General features: G+C 37.4%; 1 protein-coding gene and 1 long non-coding RNA gene across 9 annotated transcripts in view; one reads left to right on the top strand and one right to left on the bottom strand.

The window, feature by feature from the left end:
- The window catches only part of ROBO2 (roundabout guidance receptor 2), a 1,750,895-nt gene that overhangs the window by 1,343,497 nt on the left and 387,063 nt on the right, over positions 1-20,335 (bottom strand). The gene's annotated exons all lie outside the window — the stretch shown is intronic.
- Positions 2,343-20,335, top strand: part of LOC129532261 (uncharacterized) — a 31,686-nt gene continuing 13,693 nt past the window's right edge. Inside the window, exons 1-2 of the long non-coding RNA XR_008677920.2 lie at positions 2,343-2,604; positions 6,275-6,397. This is a non-coding gene — a long non-coding RNA (uncharacterized lncRNA). The remainder of the gene's footprint in view (positions 2,605-6,274; positions 6,398-20,335) is intronic.

Genomic DNA, 20,335 nt, shown 5'->3' with positions numbered 1-20,335 from the left:
CAGACATTGCTGGTCACAAGGTGTGGTTATAATTAACACATGACAGTGCCCCTGGATGAAGATGACGTGGGTGAAGGCATACATATAAAATGAACTAATTTGGGATTGTCTGACGTGGTGGCTCACATCTGTAATCCCAGCACTTTGGGAGGCCAAGGCAGGAGTATAACTTGAACCCAGGAGTTTCATACCAGACTGGGCAACATGGTGAGACCCCCACCTCTACAAAAAAAAAAAAAATTAGCCATGTATGGTGGTACATGCCTGTAGTTCCAGCTACTCAGAAGGCTGAGGCAAGAGGATCACTTAAGTCTGGGAGGTTGAGGCTGCAGTAAGTCATGATGGTGCCACTATACTCCAGCCTGGGCGATAGAGCAAGACACTGTCTCAATAATAGTAACAATAATAACTAATAAAAATAATAGAATCTTTGCCACCTGAAGTGAATTGGCGTGATCAAAACATTCTGGCTACTATTTTAAATCTGTCTACATGTTAGTATTATATGTATGGTCACTAATTTCCTCAATCAGTGAGACACAATACATGAATTATGCACTTCTGTATTTTAAAGTAATCAATTTCTATATTATGATAACCACCAGTTTTATGATGTTATCACTTTCAAAAGGGAACAAATTACCGCTTTCAAATCATATTCTTGGAAGAGGTACCTTTAGAAGAGCAAGTTATCTTGTTAAGATAAGCCACATATTAAATTTGAAAATACAGTTATTACAATTTGTTTTTATAAAAAGGAAACTATGTTTGTCAAAAAAAATTAATGGAATATAGAAAATAAACTCTCACATTGTGCCTTAGTTTAGAAACAATAATCACCCTGTATTCAACTTTTAATTTGAAAACTTCTGTGTGAGGAAGGAAAAACTTATGCCCATTTTATAAATAGTGAATTTAAAATTCCATGTTTTTGCATACTTAAAAATGGGAAGCTTATATTTAACTCAGAATTTGATTTTCTTTTTCCAGTCACTATCCTGTTTACCTGACAATTTCCTCTCTCTTTAAATGCAAGTAAACAGAAATTGGTAGAATAAATTGACCAACTCCCTCACCACCACCTTCTGAGGAGGACTCTACAACTAAACCCATTTACTTTCCGCTGGCTCCATCCCTCTTCAAAGAAAAAGCACAGATTTCATGATTAGCAATTAAAAAAAAAATGTCTTCGGCCTTTGGTAGAACAGAAAAAATGTCAAATAGGTTTGAATATAATAAAGGTGTGTGGATAGAATTGTTGCATTTTTCTGAAAGGTCTGGCCGGAACAAGGTTACTAAGAAAATCATTCTTTCCTGAAATGGGGTAAAGCTGGTTAGATTCACTCCAAAATTATTTCATGTTTAGATTTCCAAGGTTTCTTTCCTTTTCAGTAATCCCTAGTAGACACCAGGTCACAGCTCTCTCTGATGGGGAAATTGAAATGGAATTGGAAGAACAAAATCACTGTTGCTCAACAAGGGAAGTCACTCTCTTCCAGAATTCATCTGGCAGAAGTTTGAAGTTCTGCTGGAGCTTTCTGCGTACCAGAAGAGAGAAGAGAAAGCCTCCTCATATGGAAATAGTGAGGGTAGCAAATGGAATAAACAAGAGTACAATCTGAAGGAAAAGTGAAAGACTAAGAGGAGAGGCAGTCCAATGAGACATGTATCTGTGAAAGTATGAGTTTAGAAATGCCTTCCCATCTACGTTAATATTAGTAACAAATTAGCTAACTTATTACAAGTTCAAAGCACTTTGCATTCATCAACTCATTTAATCCTTACTAAAACACAATGAAGTAGGAATAATTCTTTTTTCTTTTCTTTTCTTTTTTTTTTTTTTTTTTGAGACAGAGTCTCACTCTGTCACCCAGGCTGGAGGGCAGTGGTGCGATCTCGCCTTATTGCAAGCTCTGCTTCCTGGGGTCAAGCAATTCTTCTGCCTCAGCCTCTTGAGTAGCTGGGACTACAGGCGCCCACCACCACGCCCAGCTAATGTCTGTATTTTTAGTAGTGACGAGGTTTCACCATATTGGCCAGGCTGGTTTCAAACTCCTGACCTTGTGATCCACACACCTTGGCCTCCCAAAGTGCTGGGATTACAGGCGTGAGCCACCATGCCCAGCCAAAGTAGGGATAATTCTTTCCTGCATTTAGTACAGTATAAACTGAGGCACAGAGAGTTTAAGTCACCCATCCAAGGTCATAGCGCTGTTTTGAATTCAAACCCCTCAGTTCCAAGCCTTTGCTCATCCCTATGCTAGGCCCTCTTCGAAACTGTTGTCTCTGCACTCTCAATCCTTCTGAGCTACCTTGCTCATAAGTAACATCTTAATGTAAAAGAATAGCAAATAGTGATAACATGCTCAATATATGTGAGGTTTTAAGTGCTTTAGAGGTTTTCTTTATTTTCATGAACTTGTGAGATGAGTCATTTATTATTCATACTCTACATATTGCTACTTAGCCAATGTCACATCGTGATTACCCAGCAGAGCTAGAAGCTGAATCCTGCACAGCCCCAGTTTTTGTTATTCTTCTCTTTTACCGAGTCGGGCGCATGGATCTTCGGAAACTGGAAAGGGCTTAAGCAAAGCTTGAAAGGTAAGAGAATTAGAGGGGTTTTGGGGTACTTGTGGCTTGGAATCTTCTTTAGTTTACTGGCAGCAGCACGGAGGTCTATAAATGGGAAGGTCCACCGAGAGAGGCAATCAGAATAAAATTCCTCACCACCTACTAGTGCTCAAAGGAAAACATGAAGAAAAAGAAGGCCCCAGCAAGACCTGACTTACAGACAGTTACAATACACATAATAAATGCTTTAATGCAGGCCATAAAGAATTGTTAAGAAGACTGCAGAGAAGGAGTACTATAAAGGAGGTATATATTAAAGTGAAGTTCAGTGAGAGAGAAGAGAAAGAGCTGGTTCAGCTAGGACATTCAGGGCAGAGAAGGTGGCTTTTTCACTAAGTATCAAATAATGAGAATATATTTTAAGACTAGGTCAAGTCAGACAAGAGGCAGAGGATAATCCAGGCTGAGGAAATAGCATGAGCATGGTTACAGGCAGGAAAGAAAGCCTGTCCCCTTCCAGGAACTGCCAGGAAGGCAGTGTGGCTGGGTGTGGAACCTATAGATGAGTAGCAGCGGTAGGCAGGGGCTAGATTAAAATGTTCGAGTGCATTAACCACCAAAGCCTTAGGCTTTATGTTCAATGGTAGGGGGTCAACAAAGGGTTTAAATTAGGGAAATTACATGATCCAAAATAAGTTTTTAAAAAACGGGCTGCATTATGATGGGGAGTGAAATTAGAAGCAGGAAAAACCGCTTAAATATGCAATAGTCCAAGCAAGAAAACTTTGGAAACTGAACTGAAAACAGTGGGAATAAATAGAAAGAGACTAATTTGAAATAAACTTTAAGGTTTCTTATCTACATTCCTTCATTGAACAACATTTAAAACCTATACATTAAGCCAGGAAAAATGCTAGGTATTTTAAGAATAATCAGACAAAGTCCCTGTTATCAAAATGCTTATATCCTTAAGAATTTACTTACAAATTAAATACAAAGAATAATGGGAAATTATTCTAGCGTTTAAGCTCTCTTCTTTAAATATGTCATTTGAAGTTTGATTTTGTCTGTCCTGCTAGCATTTGCTTCAACTTTGACACCATTAAGCAAGATTTAGGAATCTCCATAATTATATATATTCATTTTTATCCAATATCATGATTTACTCTAATTATACCCCCTGAATTTTACTATTTATGCACAGTAAATACCATCTTGCCTTTTATTTATTTTCTTAATAAGGATATAATTTTTACTAATCTCTGATACTAGGTAGTAATGGCATAATGTGAGTTATGTTACTAGACTTTTAATGATTGAATGTGTATGAGATAAAACCTTCCCTAATGAGTTTATAAACAAAAATTGTCACCAAGCTTTTGAAAAAAAAAATACATCAAATTTTATATTTTATATCAATATGTTGTTGTTTTTAATCTCACTGATTATACTCACTTCATTAGATGAGGCTGAAGACTGAACCAATCCATTTTCTGAAAATTCTGTGAGTTTGGTCACTAGGTACCTAGCAGGCTCTCAATCAGGATCAATTTTAACCTCAAAAAGACATTTGACAATGTCTGAAGACATTTTGTGGCTGTCACAGCAAGGTTGAAAGAGTGCAACTCACATGTCTTGTGGGTAGAGGCCAGGGATTCTGCTACACACCCTGCAATGCACAGGACAGGCCTCCCCTCCCAAAAAAGAATTATCGGAAGAAAATCTCCATAGTGTTGAAGCTGAGAAACTCTGAGCAATCCTCAGCTTGTCTGATCACAAGGTGATGATTTTTTTTTTCTTTGAGACAGAGTCTTGCTCTGTCACCCAGAGCACAACCTACCCTATGCATTTCAGACCAACTAATAGAAGTGGACAATTTTTTTTTTTTTTTTTTTGATATGGAGTCCCACTCTGTTACCCAGGCTAGAGTGCAGTGGTGCAGTCTCAGCTCACTGCAATCTCCGCCTCCTGGGTTCAAGCAACTCTCCTGCCTCTGCCTCCTGAGTAGCTGGGATTACAAGCACCCACCACCACACCCAGCTAATTTTTGTATTTTTAGCAGAGACGGGGTTTTACCATGGTGGCTAGGCTGGTCTTGAACTCCTGACCTCGTGATCCGCCTGCCTCGGCCACCCAATGTGCTGGGATTACAGGCATGAATCACCACACCCTGCCGATGATTCTTGTAGCCATCATTTTATGTAAGTATAGTCAGAACAAATGCTGTTCTTTTTTTTTTTTTTTTTTTTTTTTTTTTTGACAGATCTTGCTCTGTCACCCAGGCTGAAGTGCAGTGGTGAGATCATGACTCACTGTAGCCCCGAACTCTTGGGCTCAAGCAATCTTCCTGCCTCAGCCTCCAGAGTAGCTGGGACTACATGAACTCACAACTGCACCTGGCTAATTTTTCTAGCTTTTTGTAGAGACAGGAATCTGGCTATGTTGCCTAAGCTGATATTAAACTCCTGGATTCAGGTGATCCTCTGTCCTCAGCCTCCCAAAATGCTTCAATTAAAGGCATGATCTAAAATGCTTTTCTTGACTGAAACTCACAAGATGACCACAGAACACTTATTACCAACACACTCTGCAACAACAGCAATGTAAAATATCCTATTTACATTCTTATGCTTCCAAGGAAGTCTCCTATTTCTGCTATAATAATTCGCCCACAGAGAGTAACTCATCTCCCTGAACACCTTACATCAGACCAAAGAAATGGTGGATTTACCCTGCTTGAGTGCTGGAAAGGGCCCAGTGGTGCATATATACATCAAGAAAAATCTTTCTAGTCCAGAAAATTCTCACTGTTTCTTCATTACACACACAGACAAAAAAAAAAGAAAGAGAAAGAAAGAAAGAAAGAAAGAAAGAAAGAAAGAAAGAAAGAAAAGAAAAGGAAAAGAAAAGAAAAGAAAAGAAAGAAAAAGAAAGAGAAAGAAAGAGAAAGAAAAGAAAACAACAACAAAATAAAACGAGAAAATCATCAGGGCAAACTTAGCTGTGTGACTCTCTAACTACTTTCCTTCTCATTAACTTGGCAAAGATTATTCTCTACTAACTACAGGCTGCACTATTGTTAATATGTTGTATTATATACTCCATCAACAAGCCATCAGAATAAAATTTTAGCTGGGATTTAATCAAAGAGACAATAGTAAATTAGCATTAGCATTAGCTTCATAAGTCTTGAAAGACCACAGATCAATTCACTATTACATATATAGATACATACGTAGTTTCATTAATTACGTCGTTATTTCTCCCTAATTCTTTAACGTTCTATTTTGACTATGCAAGCCAAAATACAGATCTGAATGTTTTAATGCCATATTAAAAATACACTTTAATTCTTTGTTTTTAACCATGTTTTCCATAAACAGAAACAAGGTATCGTATACATCCTTTCTAGCTCAGCCTGCTGCAAAGGCAAATCATTCCACAACAAGAGAAACATTGCTTGCTTTTTGCACAATGTATGGTAACATATAATATATGTCAGTTTTGTTTCCAAGGTCAAATATATGCACAGTTACATAAGTACCAGGTCAAATGCATAATGTGTAAATATTTCAATTACAATATGGCTGAAGAATTAACTCTGGTTAATTGAAATATCTACCTAAATACAAAAAAATCACTTATTTTCACTGTTATCGAGAAATAGTTTAAATATTTTTATTCCTTTTTCCTTTGCCAGTGATTTCTACAGAGTGAACATCTCTGAATTCCTCTGATAATTTAAGACCCTGCAGCACCTGAGTATCACCGGGTTGCACATCAGTTCTCATCCTATTAGCTTGCAGTTATAGGAGACAAAAAGGTAAGGCTGAATCTGCAAAGAGATCAGGGCAAGCTGCATTAGTTGAACCTTCAAATGAGCTCCTAATATTACATTGCATTTTGCTAATGTTTCCTTTTCATTAAAAAATTAAGCAGAGGCTTATATATCTTATTGTAGGGTCCTAGTTGATTGTGTTTTACTTCATAATATGCTTTTAAACATTTAACTGAGACAGGCAGTTTAATATTTTGCTCCCTCTAAGCTTTTTTTTGAAGAGTAGTTCAAAATATTGGTGGTTTCATTGGAATAATCTGGGCGAATTTGTTAGTATACCACTCTGTGGTTTTGATTCAACAAGTTGTGTGTAGGACCTGGGTGCGTGCATTTTGAAAAAAGAATCTGTTCTGTGTACCTCTGAAATGCACTGCACTGCTATTCCAGTGTTAACTATTTTGGAAGGAAAAGTTTAAGCATTCTGGGTTTGCTATATAGCACCTAGTTCATTATTTTTATATATATACACACACACACACACACACACACAATTAAAGTTTAAACCTTTTAAAATGAATATATTTTTAGAATTCATATGAAAAATTAGTTTCTGACATTTGTTAACACATAGTTAACCTAAGTTGCAAGTGATTACATGACTTCACTGTAAAGAAGGCAGAATGTGGGTCCTGGGGAGGCGCCCTAGTGATTTGATAGAGAATAAGCCTTGAAATCTCATCAAACATGCTTGAACCTGTAAAATATTCTTTTTTTCATCTGAGATATTTTCTTGGGCTTATGTAAAGTTCATTTAAAGGACAGTGCTAGAAAGGTTGACATGGTTTATTGGCTATGCTACATCAATTACATAAAATATTTCTTATCTATAAGAGATACCAACATGATGTTTATTTTTAAATTTTTTTATAATAAATTTATCCAAACATGGGATATTCCTGTCTACAAATACATAAAATCTACATAGTCTAAATAGCACAGTCACTAAATTATAGTGTTACAGAGTCCCATGAAGATGTTTGCAGAATATATACAGTCATGCATTGCTTAGATATTTTCTGAGACATGCATCACCGGGTGATCCCATCATTGTGTGAATATCATAGAAACTCATACAAACCTAGATGGTATAGTTTGCTACACACCTAGGTTATATGACACAGCCTATTGCTCCTAGGTTATAAATCTGTACACCAGTTAGTGGACTAGATACTCTAGGCAATTGTAATACAATGGAAAGTATTTCTGCATGTAAATATAAAGAGTAGAGGAAAAATATAGTATTAAGATTTTATGGGACCACTGTCATATATGGGATCTATCACTGACCAAAACGTCATTGTGCAGTGCATGACTGTATTAATATATAGTTGAATCAGCTAGCGGTTCTCCCGAGTGCTCTTGAGACCTCTAGGGTACTATAATATTGGTTCTGTTTCTAGTTAAATGATAGGTATCCCAAGGAATAGTGTTCTATATTATGAACGTTGAAGACAGCAGATACAACTGTTGCACAGTTAACTTTACTATTTAGAAATAAACAAAGAGTTCTCAGATCACTGATAAGCTGGAAAATAGTGTAAATTTTGAACAAATTTAAGTAGTATTTAATAAATGTAAAACTGCGTATTTTTGCAATGTCTTTAACCATCTTCCATGACTAATTCCTATTATCAATTAGGAATTGCTGTAAAAATAGCTGTAGGCTTATCATATAGCCATATATCAGTATATAGTTAAGGTGTGAGTATCACAGACAAAAAGTGGACACTACAATATAAATAATAATTTATTTTTCTCTCATGAAAAAGTCTGGATACAAGCAGTCATTTGAGAGAAAATGAGAATACATTTTGGGGGAAACTAGCAGTCTCTGACATAGAATATCGTGACAGATAGATGGATAACAGGTCTTTAAAAGCAACTTTAGTAACTTTCACCTCATAACACCACAACACTTACTACATTAGGGACTTGAAGTGTCAGGTGTAATGAGATCAAGTATATGACCTTAAAATGATCTTATTTCATAAGTTATTAGAATCTCAGAGCCAGATCAGGCTAAAAGATCACTTAGTATAAAAAGCACAAAGAACAAACATTCTTCACCAATGTGTATCCTAGGTTTTGTTTAAATACTTCAAGTTATATAATTCTCAGTTTTTTTTGAAAGCCTATTCTTCATCTCAAATGCTTTAGATAATATTAATTTTCAACCATTTATTCTAATCCTGTCTTTTAAAATGATGCTAAACAAATATCTTCTTTCTTCATCGAAATGATTCTTTAAAAACTAGGAAATAGCTGCTTTTACCCCTTTAGTGTCATCCCTAAAATCACCTTCAGGCTAAATAATCTGAATTTCTTGAACGCAAGTTTTAGGTTCATTATCACCTGAGTAATGTCCTTCCTTTAGATTTCTGGATGCTCTTGCTTTTGTTAAGGTCAATCTTAACATCTGATACAACAATATTTATTCATCCTAAAACACAAGACTTTCTTCCTTTCTTCTTTCTTCCTAATTCAAGCTGAACTAAACATAACAGAAATCATCTGGCAGCTGTTCACAGTACCCTCTCCCTCTTATCACCATCCATCTCATTCCCATTGCTTAGATAAAGAGTATGTCATGTGACAAAAGCATGACTCACAATTACTTCTATAGTTCATTTGTCCTGTGTCCTGTAGCATTAAACCTAATGATTTGGACAAGAAAAGACTCACCTGGCTTCATTTCCTTTTCTGCTGAATGTCAATTTCACATGACCATGGGGACTATTCATTAGCCTCTGAAACTTCCAGGAAGAGGGAATTTCTTTGCTTTTAATTTAAATCATTTAAACTATTTTAAAATAGTCTGAAAATAATATTTTAAATAATTATGCTTAATAGTACAATTTATACACACACATTGATATATTTATATATATATGCATATGTGCATATATAAGCACTAATTTCTAAGTAGAAGAATTTGTTAATTAATCACCCTTAACGGCACAATAGCTCCCCATTAGTCACGCCTCAGGTTAATTAATTCACCAGACGATGAGTGATATAAGTCCTAGTGCTTTCTTCCTAACTACTTACTATTCCATCCAGAAGACATGCTCAATATATCTCTCACTGAACAGCCTGGTTTCTGCTTCTGCGGAGGCTGAATTTTAGCACTATATCTGATAAACATTTTCTTGGAATAAAAAAAAGAATGTAATTTTTTTTTTGACACAGACCTATTTAATGTTGGTGAGAATAGTGGGCACCATTTAGGATTCAAAAAAAAAAGAACTATTCAGGGAGCAGCCACAGCTTGCCATTGAAGTTGAAGTAGATTTCTTATCAACACACAGAACTCAATTTTGCCAAGAACCTGAATCAACCTGCAAATGAATTCTTTCCCAGAGCCCATGAATAAGAACACAGTTTGGATAAGGCCTTGATTTTGGCATTGTGTAATCCTAAGCTAAGAATCCACTCAAACCCACCTGGACTTTTGACCTAGAAAGCTAATTATTAGATGTTATTTTTAGCTGTGAAGTTTGTGATAATTTGTAATGCAACAACAGACAATGTCTAAAAATGTCAAATAAATACCTCCAACTCAACTCGTCAAAAAATATTGCTCCTCACAGTTATGCTTTGCAACCTTTCCCTTTTATTTCATAACAATTTCATTATTTTTGTTGTTGCAGCCAAAAAACTTAGTCATTCTTACATCCTCACTTTTTCTCCCATCTTTGTAGGTGTAGAATCCACCTCAAAATCCTATGGACTCTACTTCTATAAAATATGTAGAATTTAACCAGTTTTCACTCCTTCACTGTTCTCACCCTGGTCTGAGCCACTAACATCTCTCACTTTTTATTGCAACAGTCAACTAACAGGTAGTCACACTTCAACCTTATCTCACTAGCCTCCTGTGTATTTTGTGGACACAATAGTCTTTTCAAAACCTAAGTCATACCATATCTTTTCTCAAAATCTTGCATCATCTCCCCATTTGAACTCACAATAAAAGTCTCCAGGCAATGAGCTGGTAGGTCTTTATGATCTGTTCCTCCCACATCCAATGTATCTTTTCCTGTTCTCCCCTTTATTTTCTCTGTGCCAGCCATACTGGCTTCCTTAACATTCTAAAAACCCAGACAGTGTTACCTTAGTGTGTTTGTTCTAATAATCACTTTAACTCTGACTTGAGCTTCATCAAATCCCTCGCTTGCTTCAGGGTTTGCTCAGATTTTTATTCTCCGTGAAACCTGCCCTAGCCACTGAAGCTCCATGCTTCCTATCCTCTCTCTTGCCCTAGCCACTGAAGCTCCATGCTTCCTATCCTCTCTCTTGGCCTTCCAGGTCCCTCCCAACTGCTCTGCTGTCTTTGGTTATTTTTTCCATGGAATTTATAAATTTTTAACATGCTATATACTTTGCTTTCTTATTGTGTTTTTTACTTATTTCCCATCTCTCTCCGAATACGACGTGAGCTCCTCGCAAATAGGAATTTGTGTTCGTTGTATTCACAGATGTGTATGTGTAAGGCACCTGAATATTGGCCTAGCACACTGAAAGAGCTCAGTAAATATTTGTTAAACAAATGGGTGAAATGCAGACACTTACAGACACTATTTAGAAGAGAATAACATCTACAGATTTGAACTACTAGGTTGCCCCTGGCAGAGGCATGGTCAGAGGCACACAGCACAATAATGGTGAAACTAGATTTACCTTGGACACACTAACCATTGATGTTGATTGAAAACAAGGACAGCAACAATAAAATTTGATACTAAATCTTTCTTTGAGAATTTGCATGATAGACATACAGAGAATATGGAATCCTGGCTCTATGACTAACCAATGGCGGAATCTTGGTTAAGTTATTTATTTTCTGTCTCAGTGTCCCATTTTAAACATGGAGATAAAATATATCCCATGAGGTTGTTTTGAGGGTTAAACAAGATAACAGATTTAAAGTGTCTAGAAGAGAGCCTGCACTCGGAGAATATTAGCCTTCCTCACCTCTGTGCATTCTTTGACTTCAAATTGTTGAACAAGTGCCAAGATGTAGAATCTATCACAGTGATACCCCTTGACGTCGGGCATGTCTGTCATATATTTAAAGAAATTTTCAAACAACCTCACTCATCCTGAATTCAAAATGGGGCTTAGAATGAGGTTCTTAGAAACATAATTTAGAGACGCCACCTCTAAAGCGACTCTTAGTTTGGAACCTCGAATTTCTTGGTCTATACCGGATCCAAACTCGTACAACACACCTCACATCGTTCCCCAGAGACCCCTATCCCTCTCCATTTTCCTTTCCTCTTTCTTCCCCCCTCACCCTTGTACAATCTATTATAACTCATCTTTCTACCTTCTACAGAACCTGGAACAGGTATTTGCACAGAATATTCACTACATTTTGCTAAACAATTAAATCACTTAGGAAATGACCCAGCTTTTTGTTCCTCTATGATGGCATGTTTCAAAAAAGGCTGTACTATTTTATTATTTCAGAGTTCTTATTCCCGTGTTTCAGGGCTGGGACTAATGAATATTTTCCTAGGGATCTCTAAGTCCAGCTCCCGATGGCATCCACCTGGGCTCAGCACTTTAAGTGCATCTTTCACAATGTTGTCTCTGTGTGAATAAAGTCAGCCAATCCATGTGGCCACCCCTGGCCCTTGTACCTGCTCCTGTTTTATGGCTGTTATCCTTTTGAAAATGCATGTTACAGCATTCACACAGAAACTAGAGCACTAGATTGAAACACAGTTTCTCTTCTAAACACACTTCTTCATTTGCTTATGTTTTTCTCAGAAGTTTCCTTTGGGAATTAAATATATTTTTAATGTTTGTTTCAAGTGGGTTTTTTTTTTTAAGGAAAGCAGCTTTCTTCTTCTCCAAGTACTTTGATCTTTTTTTTTCTTGAAATACAATTCCTGAAGCTGAAGCTATAAACATTATTTTCTTCCTTGGAAATAGATAATTAAGCACCATTTTAAAAAGAGATTTTTAAAGGAGATACTTAAGCTCAAGTATGTAAAGAATGACACACTGTGAAACATGGGTATGGTTTTAGGCATGAGAAACTCTGCTAAAACATAATTATACAATGAGGAATTTCTACATGATAACAATTAACATTTAAGTGGCCAAATAATGCCTCACTCCCGTTTTACTCGGAGATGACCAGGGAAATGGAGTCTTCTAGTATAAGTGTGACATGGCAATGGGAGGCATTTTTCAAAAGATAATGTAAGATTGGCAGCTTCTCCAAGTAGGTGCGTTAACTCTTCTTTAGACTGATGAGGAAATCCAATTTCAGAGAGGCAAAGTGACTTGAAAGTATGTGGTTGTTTGCAGCTTTAATTTCCTTATCTGTAAAAGGAGAGCTGTCTGCATTTTCTCCATAACATTAGAAAACATGGATTCTTGTAGTTGAGATCAGCCCATATAAAATCCCACATAACCAGTATGTCAGACAATTGCCTCTGAACTAACTGAAGAGTAGGAAGAAATATGCCCCATTCATTCTGATGGCTCACATTCTGCTACAGAAGATGTGTGCCTTAATGCCTCATATCTCCTCAGCCTTCCCTTTTCATAAACCAGGTAATGTAAACAAAAATAATGTGGCTATTGTGTTTTAAGAGATGTGTAGTTAATTAATGAGCTATTAATGTAACTTTAGTATATAAAGTTCCTTTTGAACCTCCTCTTTTTCCTGTCACTCTGATTCCATCAAGCTACCCGCTCACCTAGTTTTAAGACATTGAACCTATAAAGTCACTTCCATATAAGTACACAAATATTCGGCAAGTTAGTTAGACACTGGCACCATATGCAATTCCCCAAAGAGTGACCCTGTTTCAGCATTAATACGTCACACTCCCATAGTTGCACAAGAAATACTGACATAATGCTGATTCTATTTCAGTGATTAGTTTAGGCCCTGAGGCAAGGTATATAGGTAAATTATGGAACATTAGAAGTGTTTTAACAGATACATAAATAAATGCCATAGGGAGAAAGGGGAAGGTGAGATTAATCCTTTTTGCTGGGTCTGGGGAGAGTCACAGGTCTTTAACCAAGGAGGTGATACTGAAACAGGTGCTCTGGTGATAGGTAGGATTCTCATCTGTACTCATGGAGAAAGGACAGAGGAAATTATCTGAGCAAAATCCAGAGAGATGGTATATTAGTTTCCTGTGGCTGCTGTAACAAACAACCACACATTTTGTGTCCTGAAACATCAAAAATGTATTCTTTCACAGTTCTGGAGGCCAGAGGTCTGAAATCCAGGTGCCTGCAGGGGCAGGGCCAAGCTTTCTCTGGGGCTTTAGGAGGGAATCCTTTCTACTTCCAGTGGTTGTTGGCGTTGCTTGGCTTCCTTGGCTTGTGGCCACATTACTCCACTTTCTCCCTCTGTCATCACATCGTATTCTCCATATGTCTCTTACAGGGACACTTGTCTTTGGATTTAGTGCCCAACCAGATATCCACGATGATTCAACATAACTATCCTTCTTCCAAATAACGTAGTATTCACAGGTTCTATGGACTTGAAATGGATTTTTTGTGGAGAGGTCATTTTTCAGCCTACGCAGATGAAAATGTATCTTATAAATAACTTATTGACTATGTGTGCATGGGGAGGGTGGAGTTGGTTTGCAGTATTATACTAGCTTCTCCTATCTCAATCCTGTGATGAAAACTATAAGTTTTTAAGCTAAAGAATGTGACTACTACATAAACTCAACACCTGATTTTTTAAATGAGGTAATAGGCTCAGGGACGTTAGATAACTTACGTAAAGTCACATCATGAATTAGGGACACCACTTAAGTGGTAAATTTAGAATCCAAATAGAAGTCATCCATTTTAATGTTTTCTTGATAAAGGCTTTTAAACTGCATCCCCCCCTTTTCTATCAAGTTATTAAAGACTCAGATCACACACACAGACACAAAACTCTAACATAATAGTGTGTACAGTAACTTCATCAATGAGTCATTATAGGTCGAGCCATAAAGAACAGTTTTTTTGTAAATCCACTGTACAGAAGAAGATTTTCAGATGTGGAAAACAGGAGTGTACATATACCCTAGTATCCTAGTATCCATGACAACATACTGCAATTCTTTGTTTGCATTCCTGCTTCCGAGAATTGCAAACATCTTGAGGGCAGGGATTACGTAACAGTGATGACAAATTTTGCCTCTACATTCATACTTTTTTTTAAGTGACTCTCTATGGGCATAGTCCTGGTGGCTCTTTTAGAACAGTGATTCTTACCCCATCCCTCCAGTAACAACTGCTTGAATCAGGGGAGGACAAAAGAATCCACCCACAGGTTGAAATACACTTTTTTTTTCAATAAATAATTTATTAAAATTAGAGTCTAAGTTAGTATGTCTGAGTCATGTTATTGGTGGAGTACAGGAGTCAAAGTCAATGAATTCTTGTTTTGATTCAATGGGCTGCCCAAGTATCCTTCCTAAAAGCCTCTTTACCTGAGCTGGCACACTTAAAATTGACCTTATTGACAGAACATCTCCCCATGTGCTAAATGAGAATGTCCCATCTGGATTAGTGGCCTCCTCTTCACCACTTCTGACCCTCAGTCAGAGAGGGCTGGAACATATTACCTGCCCGTAAACAATAGACACCAAGGGCACAATCACTCATTTGGAGACTATTAAAGAAACCACTATCTATCAAGACAGTTTTCCACTTCTATGTTATCCCTCATTGAAGTTATCAAATTTATAATCAGGGAGCAAATGCTTTCACCCAGATCCACTGACCACTGGCTATTGCCTGCAAAGCTAATGGCCAGGTGAAAAATTCATGAAATATATTTGAATCTATATATATTTTATAGACAAATATTCCACTTGTCATAATACACCATTTTCGAAAAAGTAATTGACAGTTCCTGTCTCTACTATTGCTGTGCAATATGGAGAAGCATTCTACCGTCACATTTCAGAGTCAGCACTTGGAATATATTGGCTCTAGGATACAAAAGAAAAGCACAAACGTCACAGAAAGGCATCAAAGGGAATGAGCTCAATGGAAAATAGCATCTGGCTAAAAAGTGGACAATGGATATTTGGGGCCAATTAAGGTACGTAAAGCTCAGTGACAACTCTCTTTAAGCTACTCTATTAAACAGGTTCACCCCATCACATAGTGATGGCAGCAGTGATGGCAGTCGGGGAGGCGTGGCCAGGACTATCCACTCCACTGAGCTGGAGCTGAGAATAGGCCAGAGCCCTTTCCCTTCTGAGTTGGAAGGGTGGGAGCCCTGCCCTTCCAGGCGCAGCTGCAGCTGCCCAGCCACAGCTGCAGATCCAGGCATCTCTGCACTCTGGGAGGCCCAGGAAACCCCCTTTGCCCTGCAGGCTCGGAATAACTGCTCCCACTGCCTGGTCTCCCCGACTCCCGGCACCCACTCTGATTTTGGAGCGAAGTTGTGGCTAAGCTTGGGTGCTGTCACAACCCAGCTGGGTGTGCACATGCATGGGGTAGTGCTGACACACCAGTCCCATGCTGCCTCGGCCCCCTCTGGACTTTGGGTGCCGATGAACATCGGAGACAGGCTGAGTGGGGACCGAGGGTGGTGGCTCAGCATGGGCCTGCAGGCACCCCCTCAGCACAAACAGCCTGGGTGCCGTGAATGGTGGCAGGAGGCCCTTTGAGGCCTTTTCTTCTAAATGGTCTGAGTTGAATATGTTAAATTAAAGCCAAGTCATAATAGAACAAAAACTTGGGACAATAGGACGGTTATAGTCTCAAAAGAAAAGATGTGTGTTTTTAACTTTGCAAATCCAAGGAAGTTCTAATCCTATCAAATCCTGGAAAGGTGATCTTGAGGCTTTAGAAGGGTTGATTCTATTGCTGGCCCTTTCAGCAGGGCCACTCCATCCAATGTCCATGTCCTACAGCCCATGAAAGCAATATCTGCTAGCTAACGGTCTTCCACATAATCAATCAGTCTTACCCTTCTACTCCCTGTCTGATTATACCATGCTGTTCTGCTCATTCTTATTTTTATTACTTTTTTTTTGGATTCAAGGCTGTATTTCTGCACATCAGCTTGAACTGTTGTCTCTACTCCCTCTTGCGTGTAACACCTTTTCTGACTCACCTCCCGGCATATGGGCCTGCAGACATTCCGGTTCAGTCTGGCCCCTTTGGCCTCTGGTGTCATTGCTGCCTAGCAAGGGAAAGGCCCCCTGCCTGTGCCTCTCCATCAGTTAAGAGATTAGATTCAGTTCCTTGATGAAAATGTTTGATTTTTCCGAACATTTATTTTGCCCTTTAGAAGGGCATTCTTTCTAATTCCCAAAATAACACATGCTAGCGTACAAGAAGCCTGCTTGACTACTGAGACCTTTCGGGTCTCAGTGTATTCTAGTTCGAATGTTATTGCTATTCCTGATTGCCTGCAGTTTGATACCTCTGTGCAAACTCCTTTTCTCTGATGACCAAACTATAATACTTCAGAATTTTTCCTTGTATTTATAAAATATAAAAGCAAAAACTTTTATATATCCTAACAATGCCATTTAAAATTTTTATGTTATAACAAACCCAAAATAAGCACTATATTAAAAAAAAAACCCTAGTACTTTCTGACATTTGACATTCAGAAATATCTTCTAAAAATAATTACAATCAGCATGGTCACTTGTAACAAGGTAGGTCAGTACAATAAGATCACTACAATGAGATAAATTACACTGCACTCAGATAACTACAATGATATGAATTGAAATGAAAACATGGTGTTAAGCTTTGTTTAAAAAGACACAATAGAACAATATGCCCTATTATAAATTAAAATGATTAAAAATTATCTTTCTTTATTCAGTTAATTTTTTTTCAAGTTGCATGAAGGGATTTTTCTTTCCAGTTTAGAAAATGTGATTGATGAGTTACTTCTTATGCTTTGAGTTTAAACACCACACTTACATTGTTCAATTGGATGAAGCACATTATCCCCATTGTCCAAGGCCACTGACAAACATCACAGGTCCTTCTTAAACCACACATGGAACTAAAAGGATAGAATGGGTGGAATAAAGAGTCTACATTCTTTAAGAGTAAATGTTACATCTTATATGTTGTCAAGTTTGACAGAAGACTCACTCACTGTAGATGCCAATGAACACTTACTTGGACTGTTTCTCTAGTAGTGAAGGATAACGAAATGTAGATATGTTCCTGATGCTTGACACCAGGATTTGAGTAGGTGGTTGGAGGTAGCACCTTCCTGAATTAATTCGTGTGGTGCTAATAACATCATCTGCCTACTAATGTTGTCTTTTTAAATTTAGCACAGCAGACTTTGATAACCTGCCTAGACCAGAATACAGGCCTTCTTAGGAATAAGCAGCTTTGCAGAGAGCTGTGGACAGCCAACAAGAAATGGTAGAAACTTAGATAGCCACACAATCATAGCAGGAGACTTCAATAATCTACCGACAATATTAGACAGATCATCGAGGCAGAAAACTAATAAGATATTTGGGACCTGAATAGACACTTGACCAAATAGCCCTAACAGATATCTATAAAACACTCCACCTAACAAGAGAATACACATACTTCGCATCTGCACATAGTACATACCTTAAAATTGACTACATGCTCAGCCATAAAGCAATTCTCAACAAATTGAAAAAAAAATCATATCAACTACACCCTTGGACAACAGCATGATAAAAATATAAATGAATACCAAGAAGATCCATCAAGATCATATAATTACATGGAAATTAAACCTGCTTCTGAATAACTTTTGGGTAAATAATGAAATTAAGGCAGAAATCAAGAAATTCTTTATAACTAATGAAAATGAAGATACTATCAAAATCTCTGGGACACAGCTAAAGCAGTGTTAATAGGAAAGTAAAGCACTAAACACTTACACCGAAAATAAGAAAGATCTCAAACTAACAACCAACCTAACATCGTCTCTAGAAGAACTAGAAAAGCAAGAGCAAACCAACCCAAAACTCGCAGAAGAAAATAACCCAACCCCGAGCTGAATGTAATGAAATGAAGAGGCAGGAAATCATATAAAATATCAACAAAGCAACAGGTTGGTTCCTTGAAAGAATACATATGATTGATAAACTGCTAGCTAGACTAATAACGAAAAAAAGAGAAAATCCAAATAAAAAGGGGACATTGTCGGTGACTCCACAGAAATATAAAGTCCCCCAGAGACTCTTATGAACACCTCTATGCACACAAACTAGAAAACCTAGAAGAAATGGATAAATTCCTGGAAACATGCAAGCTCCCAAAATTCAATGAAAAAGACATTGAAGCCCTGCCCTGAAGATCAATAACAAGTTCCAAAGTTGAATCAGCAATAAAAAGCCTACAAACCAGAAAAAGCCCTGGACTACATGAATTCACAGCCAAATTCTACCCATTGTATAAAGAAGAGCTGGTACCAATCCTACTGAAACTATTTCAAGAAAATTGAGAAGGGGGGGTCTCTTCCCTAACTCATGCAGTGAGGCAAGCATCATTCTGATAGCAAAACCCTGCAGAGACACAATAACAAAGAAAACTTCAGGCCAATATCCCTAATATTGATGCAAAAACAGGTATTAATGCAAACATAGATGCAAAAATCCTCAACTAAATACTAGCAAACTGAATCCAGCCGCACATGAAAAAGCTAAAGCCACAATCGAGTAGTCTTTCTTGGAAGGCAAAGTTGATTCAACATACACAAATCAACAGATGTGATGCATCGCATAACCAAACCAAAAATAAAAACTACATGATCATCTCAATAAATGCAGAAAAGTCTTTCAATAAAATTCAGCATCCCTTCATTTTAAAAACCCTCAACAAACTAGGCATCAAAGGAACACACCTCAAAATAGTAAGAGCGATCTATGACAGACCCACAACTGACATGATGCTGAACAGATGACAACTGGAAGCATACACCTTGAGAACTGGAAAAAGAAAAGAATGTCCATTCTTCCCACTCCTATTCCACTTAGTCCTAGAAGTCATAGCCAGAGCAACCAGACCACAGAAATAAATAAAAAGCATCCAGATAAGAAGAGATGAAGTCAAACTATATCTCCCTTTGCAGACAATATGATTCTATACCTAGAAAATCCCATAGTCTCTGCCCAAAAGCTCATAGATCTGATAAACAACTTCAGCAGCATTTCAGGATACAAAATCAATGTACAAAAAGCATCCAATATCTAATCTGAGAGCCAAATAAACAACAAAATTCCATTCATATTAGCCACAAAAAGAATAAAATACCCAGGAATACAGCTATTCAGGGAGGTAAAACATCTCTACAATGAGAATTACAAAACACTGGTGAAATAAATCAGTGAAAAGATCCCTACAGTGAGGATTTCAAAACACTGCTGAAAAAAATCATTTCATGAAATGGAAAACAGTCCATGCTCATGGATTAGAAGAATCAATATCACTAAAATGGCCACATTGCCCAAAGCCATGTCCAAATTCAGTGCTATTCCTATCAAACCATGAATGACAGTTTTTATAGAATTAGGGAAAAAAAACTATTCTAAAACTCATATGGAACCAAAAAGAGCCTGACTAATCAAATAAATCCTAAGCAAAATGAACAATGCCAGATGCATTACACTACCTGACTTCAAACTACATTCTAAGACTACAGTAACCAAAACAGCGTAGTACTGATACAAAAATAGACACATTGACCAATGGAACAAGTTAGAGAACCCAGACATAAAGCCACACACCCACAACCATCTGATCTCCAACAAAATCAGTAATAACAACCAATGGGGAAAGGAGTCCTTAGTCAATAAATTATGCTGGGATAAGTGGCTAGCCATATGCAGAAGAATGAAATTGGACCACTTCTTTTTACCATATACAAAAATCAAGTCAAGATGGATTAAACACATAAATGTAAAA

The sequence above is a fragment of the Gorilla gorilla genome, chromosome 2 (genome assembly GCF_029281585.2).
Source record: "Gorilla gorilla gorilla isolate KB3781 chromosome 2, NHGRI_mGorGor1-v2.1_pri, whole genome shotgun sequence".
NCBI lineage: Eukaryota > Metazoa > Chordata > Mammalia > Primates > Hominidae > Gorilla > Gorilla gorilla.
This window is presented reverse-complemented; position numbering and strand designations above follow the sequence as displayed.